This window comes from Trichechus manatus, unplaced genomic scaffold (genome assembly GCF_000243295.1).
Source record: "Trichechus manatus latirostris isolate Lorelei unplaced genomic scaffold, TriManLat1.0 scaffold00235, whole genome shotgun sequence".
Classification (NCBI taxonomy): domain Eukaryota; kingdom Metazoa; phylum Chordata; class Mammalia; order Sirenia; family Trichechidae; genus Trichechus; species Trichechus manatus.
The window spans coordinates 1822153-1837813 of NW_004444171.1; positions in this window are offsets into that span (position 1 = coordinate 1822153).

A 15661-nucleotide genomic window follows, 5' to 3' on the forward strand; every position below is an offset into this window, starting at 1 on the left:
AATTCAAGATTTGAAGAGCAACTCAGGACCATAGCCTGTGGGACTCCTCTAGCCTCAATAGGTACAGTAAGTCTGGATTCTTTAAGAATTTGAAGTTCTGTTCCACATTTTTCTCCCTTTTCATCACAATTCATCTATTGTGTTCCTGATTAGAATGTTCAGTGGTAGCTGGGCATCATCTGCTTCTTCTGGTCTCAAGATGGAGGAGGCAGTGGTTCATGGAGACAATTAGTCCTATAGTCCAGTTCCTTCTCTGATTCTCAGATTTCACTCTCTCTCTTTTGTCCCAGATGAATAAAGACCAATAGTTGTGTGTTAGGTGGCCACTCGTAATCTTTTAAGACTCCAGACACTACTCACCATACTGGGAGGTAGAAGTTATCATGTTTATATTAATCAATTTTTCCTCACTGTCTGAGTATGCATTTCAACCAGTTACTAATCCACATAACTAAACCACCTCAAAACTATCCTTCCAATCTTATCTCTAGAGATGTGAGGTACTTGTTCAATGTCTTACTAAAATTCAGGTACACAGATTGATCTACCAGTTTAGGAATTGTATCAAAATTCATGAGGTATTGCTGTTCTTTCTTAGTAAATCCATATGGGCTTATGATTGCAACTTCATTTTCTATATTCAAGTCAGGTCAGTAAATATTTATCGATTGCCTATGATGTCTAAGTCATTGTGGTATATCCTGGGAAGATGAAATAATCCCCATCTTCAAGGGATTTCTAGTTGATGAAGTGCATAAACAATCCTTAAGTACGTAATCCTGTAATCTTGATAGGATGCACTTTAAAGTCACCAACCAATGTTTGAGAATCCCTTCTACTTCCTTTTTTTAAAATTAGTATTCCAAAACTGTCCATATACAGCACAATTCCTTATATCCCTAGTTCCTCAAACATTGCCAACAGGTTCAAAGACCTTTTGGATCTCTCTTACCAGTGACCTCAGCCGTAAGACTTGCCTACTTTTCCTTTATTAACTCCTAACTTGATTTGGAGTTCCTCTTATTTATATTGTTTCTACCCAGTTTAAAGATCTGAACACTAGACTGAAAAGTTTGATGTGGAATAGAGGTTGACTGATTTCTTTGTCTATAGTTTATTAACCTTCAAGCTCAGTCTATCAACCTGTCCATCCAATTTTGTTTTCCTTATCTTAATCATAATTGAAACGTTTCCCCTCCCCCCATCCCCTGCCACTATCCTAGATATATTTTAGAGAAGAAGGCACACCTGAATGGAAGTCTAGAGATATGGATTCTTTTCTTGGCTGTGGCATTTATTTGCTGTGTGAATTTGGATAATTACTCATTGTCTTTGCCCCTCAGATTTCTCTTCTCTATCATGGGGATCATAATAATTATGCTGGCTACCTATTAGCATATTTTGAGTGTGAAAACCAGGGACCATCAATGTTAAAGTCCTTTGAAAACTATGAAGTATTACAAAAATGCTACAGGTTATTTTAGTAAAATAGTTATCATTTTTTAAGTTTTATAACTTTAAGATTGACATTCACTGCAACACGTCAGATAAGTAGATGAGTCTGAATCTAATTAAAAGTTAATGTTCCAGTATTTGGATTCCTCTCTCTTTCATGTGAGTCAGAATTGACTTAACAGTACACAGCAACAACACTTTAAGATTAGAAAAGCAGGTTTCTTCATTGACATTCTTGGCTCAGCTTTGAGAAAAGTGTTTATATTGTGCTTTGCTGGGTGCAATGTCAAAGACACACATCCTGGGAATTTAACTGAATCACTAAAAAATGTGAAGTGAGAAAAAAATAAGCAAGTGTATTTTCCCAGTTTTATTAGCTCCGCTTTTTCCCTTTGACTAAATGAATCAGAAATTAATAAAAATGTGAAGCTCATTTTCAGGCCATGTGATTTATGTTGATATAACATTAAACTGAATAACATCATATGTCTCTTATTTATGACATTGAAAAACATCTTTTTTTCAGCAATGAAAACCAAGGGAAATGTCTGCATCTCCTGTTTATCATGAGGTGTGGCATTCCCAGATACGAGCAAGTCACATCCCCAAACTCCTTACCTGAATGACATCACTGTTTCTGTGTTTTTGTTTAATTCTCTCAGCAGGTTAAATTCACAGCTGTTTCAGACAATTCCTTGGGTTTGTTGATCTTCACTTCACCTTCAACAGGTGTCTTTATGAAAATAATTTTACAAGTCTCCTGCTAGTTTAATCTATCTAGTAATTCCTGCCTTCATAACACTTACAGTACTCCATCTCTAGAGATGTGGTTCCTGTTTATTTTGTTTTACTTAGGTGTACCATAGCCCATCCCCAACTAGGAAAGGCTATATTAGTGAAAAATTGTTGGTGAAAATATTAGCAACTGACATACTTAAAAGTCAGGGAAAAACATTGAGTTGACTGAGATGAGTCCTCATAAATATTATGGTCACTAAAAAGACAGAATGTTGAAAAAGATGACAAATGACATTTCACATTTTACATGAGTCACAAACAGTTCTGTAAGATTACTTTCCTACCATTTCTTACTTTCTAGAAATGCTGGGAGCCTCATCCCAGGAATTTCAATGAGAAGTTTGTCGATTGTTTTGTTCTGATGCAGGTAATATGCATAATGTCAGATATTTGTCAGACAGTCTTACCTGTGTGTTTGGTCTTCCATCAAAACATTCAACGATTTTCTGATGTTATGAGTCAGAATATTGATTCCTGCTTCTTGGGTCCCCTCTGGAGGCCTAGTACTTTGATATTTGATGTGGGAATAGCCTTGACTATTTTCTAATACTCTCAGCGTTGCTGACTTTGTAGATATTCCTCAAGTTCCATCTCCTAGGCATGACACATTGTCCTGCATCAGGCTATTCAGGTTCTAATCCTGGCAACTTCACCAACCACCTGGGCTTCCTTGGTCAAGGACTTTACCTCCTGGAGACTTACTTTTCTTGTCAGTAAAATGGAGAAGGAGTCTCTTTGTGGTGCACACTTTTAATGCATTTGGCCGTTAACCAAAAGGTTGAATGTTTGAGTCCACCAAGAAGTGCATTGGGATAAAGACCTGGCAATCTAATTCCAAAAAAATAAGCCATTGAAAACCTGTGGAGCACAGTTCTACTCTTACACACGTGGAGTCACCATGAGTCAGAAGTGACTTGATGGCAATGCTTTTTAAAACGGAGGAAATAGTAGTACCTAATTCATGTGCCTATTGCAAGGATTTAATGAAATGATTAGTGTGAAGTAAGTGCCCAGCAGGGCCTGGCCCAGAGCTGTGGTTCTTGGTAATTATTATTATTAATGAACAGCATTGTCAATTCTTTGTTCTGTCAGTGACAATTTTGTTGTAAAATATATACTCTCAGCATCTCATGCACTCATCCCCATTATTTTCCTTTGACAGAAAAAGGAGTACAATCTGAGTATTTTCTTTTGCTCATTTTCACTTATCTTTTCCAGGCTTCGTTTCAAAAGCCTCTTTAATAGGGCACATTGCTTTTACCTCTCAACCTCAGCTCTCTTTTTCTAATTGTTTCCCATAGGAGTCGATCACTTTGCATTTATTGGTACTGAAATTTTTGCACTTACCAAAAGGATATACAGACAAATGTTCCTGAACACTGGCATTTATTATGCAGGGAGCTCGGAGTGTTTACATGTGCTCATTTTTTCTGTCCTAAATAAGGTAGGATTCCTTCAGCTATGTGGAACAGAAAACCTCAACTGGTTAAACAATAAGGAATTTATTATCTCACCTGACAAGATTTTTGGAGGTAGGAGGTCCTCCAAAAAACCATACCAAACCCACTGCTACTGAGTCTGTTCTGATTAGTAGTGACCCTATAGGACAGAGTAGAACTGCCCCATAGGGTTTCCAAGGCTATCATCTCTATGGAAGCAGACTGCCACATCTTTCTCCCATGGTCTGAACCACTGACATTTCGGTTAGCAGCCAAGGGCTTTAACTACTATGCCACCAGGGTTCCTAGGATGTCCTCAGGGTTGGCTAATTTGTCCACTTACTGACATAATCAAAGATCCATGAATCAGGAAACTCGCTACCTGGGTGCCTTTCAGCCCTGAAAGTTACTACAATTTCACTGTGTTCCATGCATCACCAGGGATGTACAGGCAGGAAAATGACCTAATAGTCTTTTAAGACAGTTCAGATTCCATCCTCTGGGAAGCCTTCATTTCCAGTGTCCTTCCTCAGACGCCAGTATACCTGCCTATGCATCTATAGCAACATATATCACCCTGTATTCACATTGTTGGAGCCTTGGTGGGGCAGTGGTTAAGAGCTACGGCTGCTAACCGAAAGGTCGGCAGTTCGAATCCACCAGTCGCTCCCTGGAAACCTTATGGAGCGGTTCTAGTCTGTCCTATAGGGTTGCTATGAGTCGGAATCAACTTGATCAATGGCAACTAATTCACACTGTTAAATGGTTTATCTTGTTGGTCATGTCGAAATCTTTTTGAGATCATAAACCACGCCCTTTTTATATATAAAATCACTATCCCTTGCAAAATACCAAGTACAGACTGAATGACCCATAAATGTTTTTTTACAGGAAAAAAGGAAGGAAAGAAGATGAGAGAATGTTTCTGAGATCTGCTTAATATTTTAGATTGCATGAGTGACTCCTCGGAGAATTTAACATGATTGGGATCACCTTGTGTACTGGAACCAGCCAAATGAGAGAATCTCTTCCTGGTTAAGCAGTCGGCTACTAATTGAAAGGTTGGTGGTTTGAACCCATCCAGAGGCACCTCAGAAGAAAGGCCTGGAGATCTCCTTTTGTAGAGTTTGTTGTTGTTGTTAGGTGCCGTCAAGTTGTTTCCTACTCATAGTGACCCTACGTAAAACAGAATGAAATGCTGCCCAGTCTTGCACCATCTTCACAATTGTTGCTGTGTCTGAAACCATTGTTGCAGCCACTGTGTCAATCCATCTGGTGGAAGGTCTTCCTCTTTTTTATTGACCCTTTGTTTTACCAAGCATGATGTCCTTCTCCAGGGACTGGTCCCTCCTGATAACATGTCCAAAGTACGTGAGACAAAGTGCCACCATCCTTGTTTCTAAGGAGCATTCTGGCTGTACTTCTTCCAAAACAGATTTGTCCATTCTTCTGGTAGTCCACGGTACATTCAATATTCTTCACCAACATCATAATTCAAATGCATCAATTCTTCTTCAGTCTTCCTTGTTTGTTGTCCAGCTTTTGCATGCACATGAGACAATTGAAAATACTGTGGCTTGGGTCAGGCCATAGTCCTCAAAGTGATACCTTTGCTTCTTAACACCTTAAAGAGGTCTTTTGCAGCAGATTTGCCCACTGCAGTATGTCATTTGATTTCTTGACTGCTGCTTCTGTTGGCATCAACTGTGGATCCAAGTAAAATGAAATCCTGACATCTTCAATATTTTCTCTGTTTATCATGATGTTGCTTATTGGTCCAGTTGTGAAGATTTTTGTTTTTATTATGTTGAGATGTGATCCATACTGAAGGCTGTGGTCCTCATCAGTAAGTGCTTCAAGTCCTCTTCACTTTTAGCAAGCAAGGTCATGTCATCTGCATTCTGCAGGTTGTTAATGAGTCTTCCTCTAATCCCGGTGCAGTATTCATCTTCATATAGTCCAGCTCCTTGGATTATTTGCTCAGCGTACAGATTGAGTAAATATGATGAAAGGGTAAACCCCGACTCACATCTTTCCTGATTTTAAACCATGCAGTACCCCCTTGTTCTGTTTGAATGACTGCCTCTTTGTTTATATACAGGTTTCACATGAACACAATGAAGTGTTCTGGAGTTCCCATTTGTCTTAGTCATCTAAATTCTGTCTTGGTCATCTAGTGCTGCTGTAACAGAAGTACCACAAGTGGATGTCTTTAATAAACAGAAATTTATTTTCTCACAGTCTAGTAGGCTACAAATCCAAATTTAGGGCATCAACTCCAGGGCAAGGCTTTCTCTGTTGGCTCTGGAGGAAGGTCCTTGTCATCAATCTTCCCCTGGACTAGGAGCTTCTCCAAGCAAGCAAGAACCCTGGGTCCAAAGGACGCGCTCTGCTCCTGACGTTGCTTTCTTGGTGTATGATGTTCCCATGACTCTCTGCTTGTTTCTGTCTTTTATATCGCTGAAGAGATTCGCTTAAGACACTATCTAATCTTGCAGACCACATCGATATAACTGCTGCTAATCCGTCTTATTACATGATAGTGATAGACTATACAACACATAGGGAAATCACATCATATCACAAAGTGGTAGACAGTCATATGATACTGGGAATCATGGCCCAACCAAATTGATACACACATTTTTTGGGGGACATAATTCAAACCATGACACCATTCTTTGCAATGTTATTCATAATTTGTTACGATCCACACAGTCAAATGCCTTTGCATAGTCAATAAAACACAGGTAAACATCTTTCTGTTATTCTCTGCTTTCAGCCATGATCCATCTGACGTCATCAACGACATCCCTCGTTCCATGTCCTCTTCTGAATCTGGCTTGAATTCTTGAAGTTTCCTGTGGCTGTACTGCTGCAAACATTTTTGTATTATCTTCAGGGAATTTTATTTGCGTGTGATATTATTCGACAATTTCTGCATTCTGTTAGATCACCTTTCTTTGAAATGGGCACAAATATGGATCTCGTCCAGTCAGTTGGCCAGGTAGCTGTCTTCCAAATTTCTTGGCATAGACAAGTGAGCTCTTCCAGAGTTGCATCCACTTGTTGAAACATCTCAATTGGTATTCTGTCAATTCCTGGAGGTTTGTTTTTTGCCAATGCCTTCAGTGCAGCTTAGACTTCTTCCTTCAGTACCATCAGTTCTTGATCATAAAGATTAAAGCCATTAAGAACCCTGTGGAGCACAGTCTTACTCTGCAACTCATGGAATCACCATGAGTTGGGGTCGACTCGATGGCAGCTGGTTGGTTTGGGTTCTAGTCATTTAGTATCTAACTCCCTGAAACCTGACACAGGCTGCCTCTTATGTCATGGTCCAGGCCTTTGATTGGCTCCTTGGGTCTGGTCTGAAACTCTAGACTGGCTGTTTCCGGGTGGGAGGAGGGGAATGTGGTCCAGAACATGGCTTCCTAGTGCTACTCCTTCAGCAAATCCCCTGACCCCCAGTAGGTCAGGGGATTCTAGGAAGGGACTGTTGGCAGGGATAGCACCCTGAGGGCCCTGTGCTGTCCGTAAGCCACCCAGGATGGGGTTTTGTCTCTAAAAGGTAACATATTTGAAGTTCCTCCCAGGAGCCTGGTTCCCTTAATACTTGTGATATAAAGTTGTACGTCTATGAATGCATCTGAAACTCCTTCGTTTGTTTGTTTGGGGAGGAGGAAGGGGTTGGGCAACACCTTCTCTGTGGGAAGAAGTGGTGAGGTGGAAGGATTATGGAGTCCAGAATCAGGCATCTGTGGACAGGGGTTCCCTAACTGTGTGAAACTGGGTACATTACACCATTCTCTGAACCTCAATTTTCTTTTCTGTCATGAGAGACAACAGCAGTTACTTCTTCCCTGCAGTGGGCGTGCTTTGCTGTGAGCACTAAGTTAGCCCATCTGTGTAAGGTGCCTGCACGTCGTGGGCCATTGGTTATATTTGTTCCCTTTTCTCTTTTTGTCAGGGATAATGGACTTGCTGCTTATTTACCTGTTGCCATTGCCACCCACTCATGGCAACCCCATGTGTGTCAGAGTAGAACCATGCTCCATAAGGTTTTCAGTGGCTTATCTTTCAGAAGTAGATTGCCAGGACTTTCTTCTGAGGTGCTTCTAGGTGGTCTGGAACCACCAATGTTTCAGTTAGAAGCTGAGCGTGTTAATCGCTTGCACCACCCGGGGACTCTGCTTCTTATTTTGCCCAAGCTTAATTCTCACAAACCATAAGTTTTGATACTTCTGTTTCACCCCAGAATTCAGGGATCTGGTACAAGTTTATGCAACTCCCATGTAAATAAGAATGATAAGTACTGACACCTTAGTCAGACAGCAAACACATCAGTCTTCACCTGAGGCCATCCTTGTTTGCAGACAAAGTGGAATGATTGATAGTGGGAGAGAGGAAGTAACCAGAACATGAATCTCTCTGAGTGATGAGAAGCTTTCCATCGGAATGAAAAAAAGACCTCTTTAATCTGATGCCTGTGGGAGCTTCAGAACCATTTCTTGCGTGGGAGAGACATTGTAGGCATCAGGTGGGAAAGAAGACATTTGCTGTTTTTCTAAATCATTTTTCACCCCTATTGCAAATGCTTTTCTGTTTTCTTCAGAAATCCCATATTTTACAAGGTCACTGATCCCTTCTGCAATCCACTCGTGCTTCACCCTTCATTCTACCTTCAGAGTTTTATCTATTCAGGACTTGGCTTACTGTTTCATAAAACAAAGCATGTCTCATTTTCCATTAAATATTAATACCAGCATAATAGAACTAAACCATGAGAGTTTTTAATCCTCTTACTTTTGATCATTAAATCTCATTTCAGCTCATTTGTGATATCAATAATATGGAATATAAAAGGTACATTGCTAGAATTTTAGCATTACAAGAAAATTACATTTTGCCATGAGTTCATCTCCTGATTTCTCCATATGTATACTCATGGCATAGATAAATAGATCTGAGTTTAGATTATTAGACAAAATGCTATTCTTAGAATGCATGCAAACTCATCTTTGCAGCCTGTAACTGATTACAAAATAGAAGATGTGGGCTGTTGCTGACTATTGGAAACTGGTAACCACACATTTCTATCAAACCAGGCAAATTTTCCCTTAGTTGTAGTGAAAAACCAAAAGAAAAAAGAAACTCAAACCTGTTGCCATCAAGTCGAATCCAACTCATAGCAAACCTATAGGACAGAGTAGAACTGCTCTATAGGGTTTCCAAGGAGCAGCTGGTGGATTCGAACTGCTGACCTTATGGTCAGCAGCTGATCTCTTAACCGTTTTGCCACCAGGGCTCCACAGTAAAAGAGTTAAGGGAACCTGAAGTTTTCAGATTATAGAGTATGTGAGAAAGAACAACAAAAAAGAAGACAATAAAAAGAATAATGGTGTGGTAAAAAGGTGGGAAGACCTTAAAACCTCCCTGAAAAATCATGAACTAGACACTTGAGAAGCTCTTCTGGAAATTTGAACAGTAACCGTGATTTCAACCCTTTCTTTGAAGTAGTAGCCTGCCACACATTACAAGACACCAGGTTTACTCAGGTGCCATTTACACTATAAAAAGACTTTTGAGTTTGCAGGGGTCAAAACAGAAGGATTGGATTGTTACAGAAAGCTACAGACAGCAAGCATACAACAACCCCAAGATCACACCAACAAATGCAATCAAAACACCAACCAACCAGATAGCTGAAATGGCCAAACTGTGGTTGCTGTAATGCGCAGTTTTAGAATTCCAGAGATTAGAACTTTTAAAAATGCCATCAGTGATGAGGATCAAGTGGCAGGAATCCTAGATACTTCCAGATTATTTGTCTGGAGAATACAGGGCTTAAAGCTCCTTCAAAATCAGATGACTTCTCTGGGTGTGAATAAGAGAGGGAACGAGGGAAAAGACAAAGTAGCAACTGAACCACAAATTGATGCCATATTTTAAACTTGATAAAATTCACCTGTTAAAGGATAAGGAGAAAGCAGAGAAAAATGGAGAGAAGACATTTTTTAGGGTTGAATCACCATAGATTGGATATTTACCCTGCAAATAGCTTTCCTTCCTTCTTTCCTTCCTTCCTTCTCTCCTCCCCTTGCTTCCCCCCTCTCTCCCTTCTTTCCTTCCACAAATATTCACTGAGCACCAACTATGTTCCAGGCACTAGGCAAGGCATTGGGTAAAATGCTGCATTGGATAAAACGCTGAATTGGACAAACATAGCTCTTACCTCCTGTTACATTTGGAGGTGGAGATAGACCAAAATCAAGAGTTAAGACACCTGAGCTTTATTTCAACTTGTGCCACTATACGTTTGATTTAACCAACTTGGGATTAGTTTTTAATTTGTTATAGAGAAAATAAAGAGTTCCCAATCTATCATTGGAAGTAGTAGTTGGGTTAAATGTATATAAAATTATGTGAAATATAAACTAGCACGATTGTTTGTATGTAAAACTTAATTTACCAAGATGTTCTTACTTCCTGTGAGTTATTCACCACTCCCCTGTCAGTTTGTCCTACTGTGGTGGCTTTTGTGTTGTTGTGATGCTGGAAGCTATGCTACCGGTATTTCAAATACCGGCAGCGTCACCCGTGGTGGACAGGTTTCAGCCAAGCTTCCAGACTAAGACAGACTAGGAAAACGGACCTGGGGTCTACTTCTGAAAAAACTGACCAGTGAAAACCTTATGAATAAAAGTGGAACATTGTTTGACATGGTGTTGAAAGATGAGCCCCTCAGGCTGAAAGGCATCCAAAATACGCTGGGGAAAAGCTGCTTCCTCAAAGTACAGCCGACCTTAATGACATGGATGGAGTAAAGCTTTTGTGAGCTCCATTAGCCGATATGGCATGACTCAAAATGAGAAGAAACAGCTGCAAACATCCACTGATAATCAGAACATGGAATGTACGAGTATGAATCTAGGAAAATTGGAAGTTGTAAAAATGAAATGTAATGCATAAACATCGATATCCTAGGCATTAGTGAGCTGAAATGGACTGATTATTGGCCATTTTGAATTGGACAGTGATATGGTCTACTATGCCAGGAATGATAAGTTGAAGAGGAATGACGTTGCATTCATCATCAAAAAGGACATTTCAAGATCCATGTTGAAGTACAACCCTATCAGTGATAATATCCATACTTCTACAAGGAAGACCAGTCAATACAACTATTTTTCAAATTTACACACCAACCACTAATGTCAAAGATGAAGATTTTTACCAACTTCTGCAGTCTGAAATTGATCAAACGTGCAATCAGGATGCATTGATAATTACTGGTGATTGGAATGCAAAAACTGAAAACAAAGAAGAAAAGGATCATGGTTGGAAAATGTGGCCTTGGTGATAGAAATGACACTGGAGATGGCATCATAGAATTTAGGAAGACTAATGACATATTAATTCAAATACCTTTTTTCAAGAACATAAATGGTGACTATACATATAAACCTCACCAAATGGAATACACAGGAATCAAACTGACTACATCTGTGAAAAAAGATAATGGAGAAGCTCAGTACCATCAGTCAGAGCAAGGCCAGGGGCCGAATGTGAAACACAGCATCAATTGCTCATATGCAAATTCAAGTTGAAGCTGAAAAAAATTAAAACAATTCCACAACAGCCGAAGTATGATCTTGAGTATATCCCACCTCAATTTAGAGACCATCTCAAGAATAGATTTGATACATTGAACACTAATGACCAAAGACCAGACGAGTCGTGGGATGAAATAAAGGACATCATCCATGAAGAAAGCAAAAGGTCATTAAAAAGACAGGAAAGAAAGAAAAGACCAAAATGGATGTCAGAAGAAACTCTGAAACTTGCTCTTGAATGTAGAGTAGCTAAAAAGAATGGAAGAAATGAGGAAGTAAAAGAGCTAAACAGCTGATTTCAAATGGCAGCTCAAGAAGAGAAAGTAAAGTATTATAATGAAATGTGAAAAGACCTGGAGACAGAAAACCAAAAGGGAAGAACATGCTCAGCATTTCTCAAGCTGAAAAAACTGAAGAAAAAATTCAAGCCTTGAGTTGCAGTATTGAAGGATTCTATAGGCAAAATATTGAAAGACACAGGAAGCATCAAAAGAAGATGGAAGGAATACACAGAATCACTCTACCAAAAAGAACTGGTCGAGGTACAAACATTTCAGGAGGTAGCATATGATCAAGAACCCATGGCATTGAAGGAAGAAGTCCAAGCTGCACTGAAGGCAATGGCAAAAAACAAGCCTCCAGGAACTGATAGAATATCAGTTGAGATGTTTCAATGAACGCATGCAACACTGAAAGTGATCACTCGTCTATGCCAAGAAATTTGGAAGACAGTTATCTGGCCAACTGACTGGAAGAGACCTATATCTGTGACCATTCTAAGAAAGGTGATCCAATGGAATGGGAAAATTATCAAACAATATCACATGCAAGTAAAATTTTGCTGAAGATAATTCAAAAATCTACAGGGAACTGCCAGAAATTCAAGCTGGATTCAGAAGACAATATGGAAAGAGGGATATCATTGTTGATGTCAGATGCATCTTGGCTGAGAGCAGAGAATACCAGAAAGATGTTTACTTGTGTTTTTGTTGACTATGCAAAGGTATTTGACTGTGCGGATCATAACAAATTATGGATAACATTGTGAAGAATTGAGAATTCCAGAACACCTAACTGTGCTCATGTGAAACCTGTACATAGACCAAGAGAAAACCTTTCGAACAGAACGTGGGGAAGGGGATACTGCATGGTTTAAAATCAGGAAAGGTGTGTGTCAGGGTTTATCCTTTCACCATACTTAATCTGCATGCTAAGCAAATGATCCGAGGAGTCGAGCTATATGAAGAAGAATACTGCATCAGAATTAGAGGAAGACTCATTAACAACCTTCAATATGCAGATGACACAACCTTACTTGCTGAAAGGGAAAAGGACTTGAAGTACTTGCTAATGAAAACTGCAGTCTTTAGTATGGATTCCACCTCAACATAAAGAAAACAAAAATCCTCACAACAGGACCAATAAGCAACATCATGATAAACAGAGAAAATACTGAAGTTGACAAGGATTTCATTTTACTTGGATCCATAATCGACATCCATGGAAGTGGCAGTCAGGAAATCAAATGACGTATTCCAGTGGGAAAATTTGCTGCAAAAGACTCTTTAAAGTGTTCAAAAGCAAAGATGTCACCTTGAAGACTAAGGTGTGCCTGACCCAAGCCATGGTATTTTTAATCACTTAATATGCATCCGAAAGCTGGACAATGAATAAGAAAGACTGGAAAAGAATTGTATTTGAATTATGGTGTTGGCAAAGAACACTGAATATACCATGGACTGCCAGAAGAAGGAACAAATCTGTCTTGGAAGAAGTACAACCAGAACGCTCCCTAGAAGCAAGGATGGTGAGACTTTGTCTCACATATTTTGGACATGTTATCAGGAGGGACCAGTCCCTAGAGAAGGACATCATGCTTGGTAAAGTAGAGGGTCAGAGAAAAAGAGGAAGACCCTCAGTGAGATGGATCGACATAGTGGCAGCAACAATGGACTCAAATATAGCAATGATTTGTGAGGATGGTGCAGGACCAGGCAGTGTTTTGTTCTGTTTCTCCTAGGGTCATTATGAGTTGAAACCAACTGGACAACACCTAACAAGAACAACAACAACATAGCTACTTGTTGACTTTTCAGTTTTATGCATTACCTATTAGCTTCCCACTATGGAAGATGAGGATTTAAGCCTAGTTCATATCCTGGCCACCACATACCATGCCTCTATCTACCCAATGGTTATATCATAATTTTGGTTGGATAAACGTTCAGTGTCTCCATTATTTTGATTTTATATATACATGGACAGCTGAGCTGAATAGTATACCATTATTACTTTTTCTTTCCTTAAATTTTTGTTTTCCTGGAGTTACTAATTGTCTTGTCTTGCTTGCTTGTTTACTTCCTTCTGAAACCTCTGGCCTGCTCCAATATGGATTACTTGATGTCTGTATTTATTACACAGATTCTGTCTTGGGATTTCCTTTTCACGTCATCCTGGGTATTCCCATTTCCTCTCTCCTATCTCTCAAGCCCTTTTTTTCTTGGTTTACTCTAAGAGTCAGCAAGCTCTGTGCTCCTGCCTGCTTTTATAAATAAAGTTTTATTGGAGTACAGCCATGCCCATTTATTTGCATTTGGTCTATAGATGCTTTTAGGCTACAATGGTAGGGCTGAGTTGTTGAGACAGAGATAACATGGCCTATAAAGTCTAAAATATTTCCTATCTGGTCCTTTATAGAAAAAATTTGCTAGACCCTGATTCACTCCATCATTTTGGAAAGCATATTTTCCAGTAGCTTCCTAGAGAGGTTACAGAGAGGAATATATAGATTTTTGAGACTATGCAAACCTGAAATATCTTTTTTCTATAGTCACCCATAATTCCTGGTTCAGCTGGATAGAGAATCCTATATTAGAAAATAATTTCTCTCAAAAAGTTTTAATCAACATTTTATTGAAGCATAACACACGCATAACCAGTTGCTGTCACATTGATTACAACGCATAGTGACCTCATGTGTGTCAAAATAGAACTATGTTTCATAGCATTTTCAACGGCTGATTTTTTGGAAGTACATCACCAGGCTTTTCTTCTGAGGTGCCTCTGGGTGGACTTGAGCCCCCAACCTTTAGTTAGCAGCCATTTGTACCACCCAGCGAAAAAGAGGAAGACCCTCAAAGAGATGGATTGACACAGTAGCTGCAACAATGGGTTCAAATATAGCAACTATTTGTGAGGATGGCGCAGGACTGGGCAGTATTTTGTTCTGTTGCACATACAGGGCCACTATGAGTCAGAACCAACTCGACGGCACCTAACAACAACAACAACATATTTGCCCAAATATTAAGTGTAGAGCTTGGTGGATATTTACAAAATATTTACACTTTTGTGGCCACCACCCAATTCAAGATCCATATATTACCAGATTTAGAATATTAACTCAGAAGTCTTTCTACTATCCCCTTCAAGTCCTTACCCTCCCCACAAACATCACCTTTATTCTGAGTATATCACTATAATTTAATTTTCCCTTTTATAGAAATTTTTATTAGTGGCATCATACAGTACGTATTTCTTTGTGTCTGTCTTCATTCTCTTAATAAACATCTATGATATCATTCATATTGTGTTGTGTTTATTCATTTTCTACGCCTATTGCATTTCATTGTAGAAATATACCAGACTATATTTGTCCATCCTATTTTTGATGGAAGGAGCCCTGGTAGTGCAGTGGTTAAGCACTCAGCTGCTAACCAAAAGGTCGGTGGTTTGAACCCACCAGTCGCGCTTCCAGAGAAAAGACCTGGTGATCTGCTCTCGTAGATTACAGCCTTGGAAACCCTATGGAGCAGTTCTGCTCTGTCCTATAGGGTCCTTATGAGTTGGAATTGACTCAACAGCACACAACAACAACATTTTTGATGGACATTTGGATTGTTTCCAATTTGGGACTATAATGAACAGTGCCACAATAAACATTTTCCTTCATGTCTTTTAGTGAAATTTGGATAGATTTTTCCTAGGTATATACCTAACAGAGGGATTTCTGGGTGACAGGGTTGCACTTGTACAGCTTTAGTAGATGCGGTCAGATGGTTTTCTGAAGTGTTTCTTCCAACTTACATTTCCATCAGCAATTTATGAGAATTCCAGTTGCTCTATATTCTCTCCAAACTAGATATTGCCTGTTTAAAAAACTTTATTCATTCTGCTGGGTGTATTTTTTACCTCGTTGGTTTTAGTTTTCATTTTCCTGATAATTAATGATGTTGAGCTCCTTAGCATATGCTTATTGATCTTTGGACATCTTCTTTTGTGCAGGGTCTATTCAAATCTTTTGCCCATTTTTTATTGGGTTATCTGTCTTTTTTATCGATCTGTGGTGTTGTA